Source organism: Salmo salar, chromosome ssa06 (genome assembly GCF_905237065.1).
Source record: "Salmo salar chromosome ssa06, Ssal_v3.1, whole genome shotgun sequence".
NCBI classification, from domain to species: Eukaryota; Metazoa; Chordata; class Actinopteri; order Salmoniformes; family Salmonidae; genus Salmo; species Salmo salar.
The window spans coordinates 83,399,062-83,407,666 of NC_059447.1; positions in this window are offsets into that span (position 1 = coordinate 83,399,062).

Sequence of the window (8,605 nt, forward strand, 5' to 3'; positions counted from 1 at the left end):
TCTTGGCAATTTCTGTCATGGAATAACCTTCATTTCTCAGAACGAGAATAGACTGATGACTTTCAGAAGAAAGTACCTTGTTTCTGGACATTTTGAGCCTGTAATCAAACCCACAAATGCTGATGCTCCAGATACTCAACTAGTCTAAAGAAGGCCAGTTTTATTGCTTCTTAATCAGAACAACAGTTTTCAGCTGTGCTAACATACTTGTAAAAGGGTTTTCTAATGATCAGTTAGCCATTTAAAATGATAAACTTGGATTAGCTAACACAACATGCCATTGAAACACAGGAGTGATGGTTGCTGATAATGGGCCTCTGAACGCCTACGTAGATATTCTATTCAAAATCCAGCTGGAATAGTCATTTACAGCATTAACAATGTCTACAATGTATTTCTGATCAATTTGATGTTATTTTAATGGACAAAAAATATGTGTTTTTCTTTCAAAAACAAGGACATTTCTAAGTGACCCCAAACTTTGAATGGTAGTGTAGGTCCGTTGTCACTAAGACAAACCCTTGGCCGCCAATTGACGTTGGCCAGAGGGAAATATGGGCAGTCCCATGATAACATAAATATCTATGAGGGTGCTTAAGAGAACTACCCTGTCACACCCTGATCTGTTTCACATGTCCTTGTGCTTGTCTCCACCCCCTCCAGGTGTCACCCATCTTACCTACTTATCGTCTGGGTATTTTATACCTGTGTTTTCTGTCTGTCTGTGCCAGTTCGTCTTGTTTGTCAAACTTACCAGCGTTTGTCCTGTCAGCTCCTGTCTTTTCCCAGCCTCTCTTTTTCTCGTCCTCCTGGTTTTTGACCCTTTCCAGTCTTGACCCTGTATCCGCCCGCCTGGCCACTCTGCCTGTCCCTGAGCCTGCCTGCCGTCCTGTACCTTTGCTTCTACTCTGGATTATCGACCCCTGCCTGCCTTGACCTGTCGTTTGCCTGCCCCTTTTGTTACAATAAACATTACTACTTCACACAGTCTGCATCAAGGTCTTACCTTGATACCTGACATAACCGAATAACATGGAAAACTGTCAGAAAAAAAGAAATGGTAACAATAATAGATAACATTAATAGAAATAATAACACAATCTTATAAATGCATGCTCATATTTAGAAAGTCCTAGCATGTCAGCCCAGCCTGCTCAGTTCATTGGATTCAATTGTTCGCGAAAAAAAATGAAAAAATGAAGAGAAAACAACCTAAACAGCCTTCCCTGTAGCTCAGTTGGTAGAGCATGGTGTTTGCAACACCAGGGTTGTGGGTTCGATTCCCACGGGGGGCCAGCAAAGAAAAAAAAAATGTATGAGTTGTATGAAATGTATGCATTCACTACTGTAAGTCGCTCTGGATAAGAGCGTCTGCTAAATGACTAAAATGTAAATGTAAATGTAAATATATCGCAAATATACCTGCAAATAAAACAACCTAAATATATCGCAAGACCAGTCCTTTTTTATGTCCATTACATGCAAGACATCCTCATTGTATCCTGTTATATTCCGACAAAAATAGCAAGAAGGAAAAAGGAACATAGATTCTAACGGCTGCTAATTTGTCTTAGGCATTACACTGCCCATAAAGGAATACCCAAGTTTAACTTACAATTGACTCTGACACAGTCATGGCACGATAGCCAAGAATACATGCAGTACTGACAATCCAGAGTGAGTAATCCTGTAAAACCAACCCTCTCTCCACCCATACTAATTTTGTTTTTTATTCCAGGGCCGTTGCTCTGTCACCTTGGCTGTTTTACACCTAGGCCGATATCATTAGGATCAAAAATATAAAAGGTAGCATAAATAGCGCATATAAAAATATATAATATACCTCTCTCTCACTTAGAGAAGAGCTTCCATAAGCCAGTTATTGTGTTAGTTCTACCGTTAACTTTAATCAGTTTATCCCAGTGTTAACCAGCCCGCCACACACTAATAGAGACAACAACCCTGTTGACAATACCTAATCAATTTGCCGGTGTGTATCGGAACAATAATCATCCTTTAAATTTTTTATATTGAGATGTATTTTTTAAATGTAAAAGTGTAATAACGCCAATTATTTTAGGATCGTACAGGCCTATTCCAATGGAGAATATATAATATATAATCCTTTATCCTAGCCCTATAATAAATGTATTCATATTTATTACGTTTTATCTTAAAAGCTAATCGTTCCGATTCACACCAGCGAACAAGGGCCGCACTATATAACAGCTTTTATGTCATAATATACCCGACCTCTACAATTAGGACAAATCATATCAAGCTAAAAAAACAACCTTGGTATTTCTACAATCTTCAATTTAAATAAAGAAGAAATCATAAAGAAAAAAGGTCAGCCTTACCCATCTTCACCTTCTCTTAAATCAAAACCTGATATTACGTCCAAATAGTCCAAAGTTCCATATTGCCTAAATAGAAAAAGGGTAAGTTCATCATACCCATTCTGCATTACCATAAGTCCAACCTTTTTTTATGTCCACGTAGTCCACGGTTCCATACTGAATGAATAAACAAATAAAAAGTCGCTCATGCAAAAAAATGTATCCATATTTGTACTGTGTAATTCGGTGCAAATATGTATCAGGGACTACTTCAACAGGAGGGTTAAGTGATTAAGTGATTTTGCTGAACTGAACGGTTGTTGTTTTTCCTTCCTTTGGATATTGTTCAGTACTGTGATTCCTTCACATTGACTTGAGGTAATTGAGATACAATCAACTAGCCTCATGTCATGTTATGATTGTGTTAAATAAGCAATATTACCAACGTGGCCCTTTGTCATCAAACGTTGTTGTGACATGCAGTGAATGGATCCACTGATGATGTCAGTGTGTGAGCTGGGGTTTGTTGCTATGGCTCGCGGTTACACCTCGGTAACAGGGTCTCATAGTGACTGCATCTCTATACAGCTATCCAGGACCAGACCAGACTGTCCTCAGCTCTCCATCATGCCCCAAAACCGACACTCACTAGACCAGAGCCCTGTCTGTTGTGTTTTTGTATTGGTATGGATCTGGCATACATACCTTACAGGTAGTAGATGGCCTACTCTGTATTAGTCTTTCATTCTCTCTCACTTACCTGCTTACATCATAAAATAAATATATATTTTCTGTTTTTTCACTGCATCAGGGTAGCATAAGCTAACGTTTCAGCTGATCAAGTGTTCTATCGTGAGCCCCAGTGAGCCTTTTGAAGTATGTCTGTGTCTGTCTGTATATCTGTGTGTGTGGATGTGTGTGTGTGCGTGCGTGCGTGTGTGTGTGTGTGTGTGTGTGTGTGTGTGTGTGTGTGTGTGTGTCTGACCAGTGGCCACACCTCTGTCTTTGATGCCCCAGTTGTCAGAGCAATCATCAAACAAATTATTAGTGATTCCAGGTTCATACTACCACCTGGAACAGTTACATGACGTAACAGAATAGGGGAGGACAGATGGTAAACTAAACCAATCAGAGAACAGAGAACACAGATGGTAAACTAAACCAATCAGAGGACAGAGAACACAGATGGTAAACTAAACCAATCAGAGGACAGAGAACACAGATGGTAAACTAAACCAATCAGAGGACAGAGAACACAGATGGTAAACTAAACCAATCAGAGGACAGAGAACACAGATGGTAAACTAAACCAATCAGAGGACAGAGAACACAGATGGTAAACTAAACCAATCAGAGGACAGAGAACACAGATGGTAAACTAAAGCAGTCAGAGGCCATCTGGAAGTCTATGAATACTCTGCATTTCGTTTTATCACAGTGTGGCCCAATAATTTCTCCTTCCTGAAGTGTGCAGTGGTGGTTAGAGTGTTGGGTTAGAGCGTTGGGCTAGTAACCGAAAGGTTGCAAGTTCAAATACCTGAGCTGACAAGGTACAAATCTGTCGTTCTTCCCCTGAACAAGGCAGTTAACTCACTAGGCTGTCATTGAAAATTAGAATTTGTTCTTAACTGACTTGCCGAGTTAAATAAAAATTCACACACTCTTAGAAAAAAGGGTTCTTTGGCTCTCCCCATAGGATAACCATTTTTGGTTCTAGGTAGAACCGTTATTGGTTCCAGGCAGAACTCTTTTTGGTTCGATGTAGAACCCCCTGTGAAAAGGGTTTTACATGGAACCCAAAAGGGTTCTATCTGGAACCAAAAGTGTTCTACCTGGAACCAAAAAGCATTCTTCAAAGGGTTCTCCTATGGAGACAGCTGAAGAAGTATTTTAGGTTCTGGAGTGTACTCCCCACAAATGTAAAAAAGCATTGGATTGGCGTAGACATGGGAGAGAGGGAGTTTTGATATACCATTCATTTCCTTTCAAAAACATGAATGGATGTAAAGAAGTGCACACTTTCTGAGAAAGGAGAGATTATTGGGACACAGTCACAGAAACGTACATACTTGTCTGACAAACTCTGCTAGACAACCTTCAGACTTGAACAATGAATATTCACTGTCCAAGTTCACTGGTTGTCATAACACTGTCAACAATACTATAACATATTTTATTTTACTCTCCAGTAAAGATCAGTAGAGCTCAGTGGAAGTGATGCTTTCGGATTTGGTCTCCGAAGCATCTAAGTGATATTGTAGAAAGTGACAAAGTCGTCTGAGGCAGAAACAACAGAAGACAACAGTCTTGTGGATGAGGCTGTAGTAGCAGTCTGACTAGACAACACAGTCTTGTGGATGAGGCTGTAGTAGCAGTCTGACTAGACAACAGAGTCTTGTGGATGAAGCAGTAGTAGCAGTCTGACTAGACAACACAGTCTTGTGGATGAAGCTGTAGTAGCAGTCTGACTAGACAACAGAGTCTTGTGGATAAAGCAGTAGTAGCAGTCTGACTAGACAACACAGTCTTGTGGATGAAGCTGTAGTAGAAGTCTGACTAGACAACACAGTCTTGTGGATGAAGCTGTAGTAGAAGTCTGACTAGACAACACAGTCTTGTGGATGAAGCAGTAGTAGCAGTCTGACTAGACAACACAGTCTTGTGGATGAAGCTGTAGTAGCAGTCTGACTAGACAACACAGTCTTGTGGATGAAGCTGTAGTAGCAGTCTGACTAGACAACAGAGTCTTGTGGATGAAGCAGTAGTAGCAGTCTGACTAGACAACACAGTCTTGTGGATGAAGCTGTAGTAGAAGTCTGACTAGACAACACAGTCTTGTGGATGAAGCTGTAGTAGCAGTCTGACTAGACAACCTAGTCGACATTCAGGATGCTGTGGGTTTTATTACATGTTACAAACCACAGCTTGTGATATTTATCATGTATAGGTCATGTATAGACCAAGTATAGATCACATATAGATCACATGTAGATTGTGTATAGATCACATAAAGATCACATATAGATAACATGTAGATCACATGTATAGATCACATATAGATCACATGTATAGATCAAGTACAGATCATGTGTAGATCAGTTGGTAGAGCATGGCGCTTGCAACGCCAGGGTCGTGAGTTTGATTCCTGCTGGGGCCAACCATAAGAAAAACCGTCTACTAAATTACATGTTATTACATTATGTACAGATGATGCATATCTTTAGTACAGAGAGCAGTGAGTAAGATGTAGCCCATCTTACACGCTGCTTTGTGGTCCTGGAGGACACTTCTGGTTTCCTTTCTGTCCCTTCTAATCAGGGTCTATTCAGTATCTAATCAAGGTCTAATCAGGAAGTAATGTACATGTGGGACACCAGGTGAACACAACACACACACCATCAACCTCGGGTGGACCCAGTGAACCCGCAGTGATGTCAACAAACACAGACTGATCTATATAACATTCACACACACACACACACACACACACACACACACACACACACACACACACACACACACACACACACACACACACACACACACACACACACACACACACACACACACACACACACACACACACACACGTCATGTAACATTCACACACGGACCCTCATGTCAACCCCGTCTTCATCCCCCTCACCGAACATAGATACTTGTCACGTCCTGACCAGTAAAGGGGTTATTTGGTATTATAGTTTGGTCAGGACGTGGCAGGGGGTATTTGTTTTATATGGTTTTGAGTGTGTGTTTATGTAGAGGGGCGTTTGATTTATTTAGTCTGGGGTTTTTTGGTTAAGTTCTATGTTGTATATTTCTATGTCTGTGCTAGGGTGTTTAGATCTATGTTTAGGTATTGGGATTGGGGCCTTCAATTGGAGGCAGCTGTTTATCGTTGCCTCTGATTGAAGGTCCTATATTTAGGAGTATGTTTGTTATGGGAATTGTGGGAGATTGTTCTTTGTACTGCTGTATTTAGCCTGCAAGACTGTTAGTTAGTTCGTTTCTTGTTTTGTTTATTAAGTGTTCACAAATAAGGTTAAGATGAGCACTCGACCCGCTGCGCCTTGGTCCACTTACTACGACGAACGTGACAATACTGTAGCACTGTAACACTCCAAAGGATTGTATTACATTTCACATACAGGATTATGGACCCCCAGTGACATTAATAAACACAGATTGTCTGTATGTGAATTTGATGCAGATTGAAGATCACTCATATTTAACCCCCTTCCCCCTCTTTCTCCCCTGAATTAAATGTATAAAACTATATCTACACTACAAACACCGACCGTATTATCTCCCAAACTCTCCTTGGTTATCGTCACAGCCATGTATATCTCCCCGCAAGTGGATACCAAGACGGCCCTCAAGTAACTTCACTGGACTTTATGCAAACTGGAAACCATATATCCTGAGGCTGCATTTATTGTAGCTGGGGATTTTAACAAAGCTAATTTGAGAACAAGGCTACCTAAATTCTATCAGCATATCGATTGCTGTACATGAGCGAGTAACACGCTCGACCACTGCTAATCGAACTTCCGCGATGCATACAAGGCCCTCCCCCGCCCTCCTTTTGGCAAATCTGACCATGACTCCATCTTGTCGCTCACCTCCTATAGGCAGAAACTTAACAGGAAGCTTCCGTGTATAGGTCTATCCAACGCTGGTCTGACCAATTGGATAAAATCAATTTGGATAAAATCTAAAATTACTTTTTTGGTGCACACACGAATGCATACACCCACAGTCTCTCAAGTGAGCAAGCAGACACGTGCACACACAGAAACTCTCAAGCTGTCTCTGTCTCTCCAGCACGATGGATATATTGTCACAGGGGTATATCAACTAGAGTTCAAATCGGCTCATAACAGTGCAGCAATTCACAGGGTTCCTATTATTGAATTTGAAACCAATTAATTTATATCATGACAGAAGGAACAATCTAATTGGCCAATACAGACTCTCCTTGGGGGATGGAGACAGAATAAAGAAATTATGTATAGAGTCTGATCTGGAGAGTATCTCCCTGTGGGACAGAGACAGAATAAAGGAATAAAGTATAGAGTCTGGTCTGGAGAGTATCTCCCTGTGGGACAGAGACAGAATAAAGGAATAAAGTATAGAGTCTGGTCTGGAGAGTATCTCCCTGGGGGACAGAGACAGAATAAAGGAATAAAGTATAGAGTCTGGTCTGGAGAGTATCTCCCTGTGGGACAGAGACAGAATAAAGGAATAAAGTATAGAGTCTGGTCTGGAGAGTATCTCCCTGGGGGACGGAGACAGAATAAAGGAATAAAGTATAGAGTCTGGTCTGGAGAGTATCTCCCTGGGGGACGGAGACAGAATAAAGGAATAAAGTAGTGCATCCCCCTATCCACCCACAAAGACACACACACACACACACACACACACACACACACACACACACACACACACACACACACACACACACACACACACACACACACACACACACACACACACACACACACACACACACACACACACACACACAGCTAAATACATGCATGTATACACACACACACATACAAAGCTAAATACATGCAGGCATACACACACACACACAGATATCCTCCCACCCACACACACTTCAAAGAGGTGGGTGTGTGAAAAGGTCTCATGTCCCAGAGAGATGTGGTGGAAGAGTGGGCAGAGGAGTGGGAGGAGCGAGGAGGGAGGAGATAAAACAAAAATGAGGGGGGAGGAGGGAAGAGGGAGGAGGGAGGAAACAGGAGGGAGGGGGGAGGAGGGAAGAGGGAGGAGGGAGGAGGGAGGAGGGAGGAGGGAGGAAACAGGAGGAATGAGGGAGGAGGGAAGAGGGAAGAGGGAAGAGGGAAGAGGGAAGATGGAGGAGGCAGGATGAAGGAGACAGGAGGCAGGAGGGAAGAGGGAAGAGGGAAGAGGGAAGATGGAGGAGGCAGGATGAAGGAGACAGGAGGCAGGAGGGAAGAGGGAAGAGGGAAGAGGGAAGAGGGAAGATGGAGGAGGCAGGATGAAGGAGACAGGAGGCAGGAGGGAGGAGGGGAAGATTAAGAGGGTAAATATGAGGCATGGCTACCCTTAGAGGGATGGAGAGTGGAGGAAGAGGAGGGGGAGATAAAGAGGGGAAATGTGAAGCATGGCTACCCTTAGAGGGATGGAGAGTGGAGGAAGAGGAGGGGGAGATTAAGAGAGGAAATGTGAGGCATGGCTACCCTTAGAGGGATGGAGAGTGGAGGAAGAGGAGGGGGAGA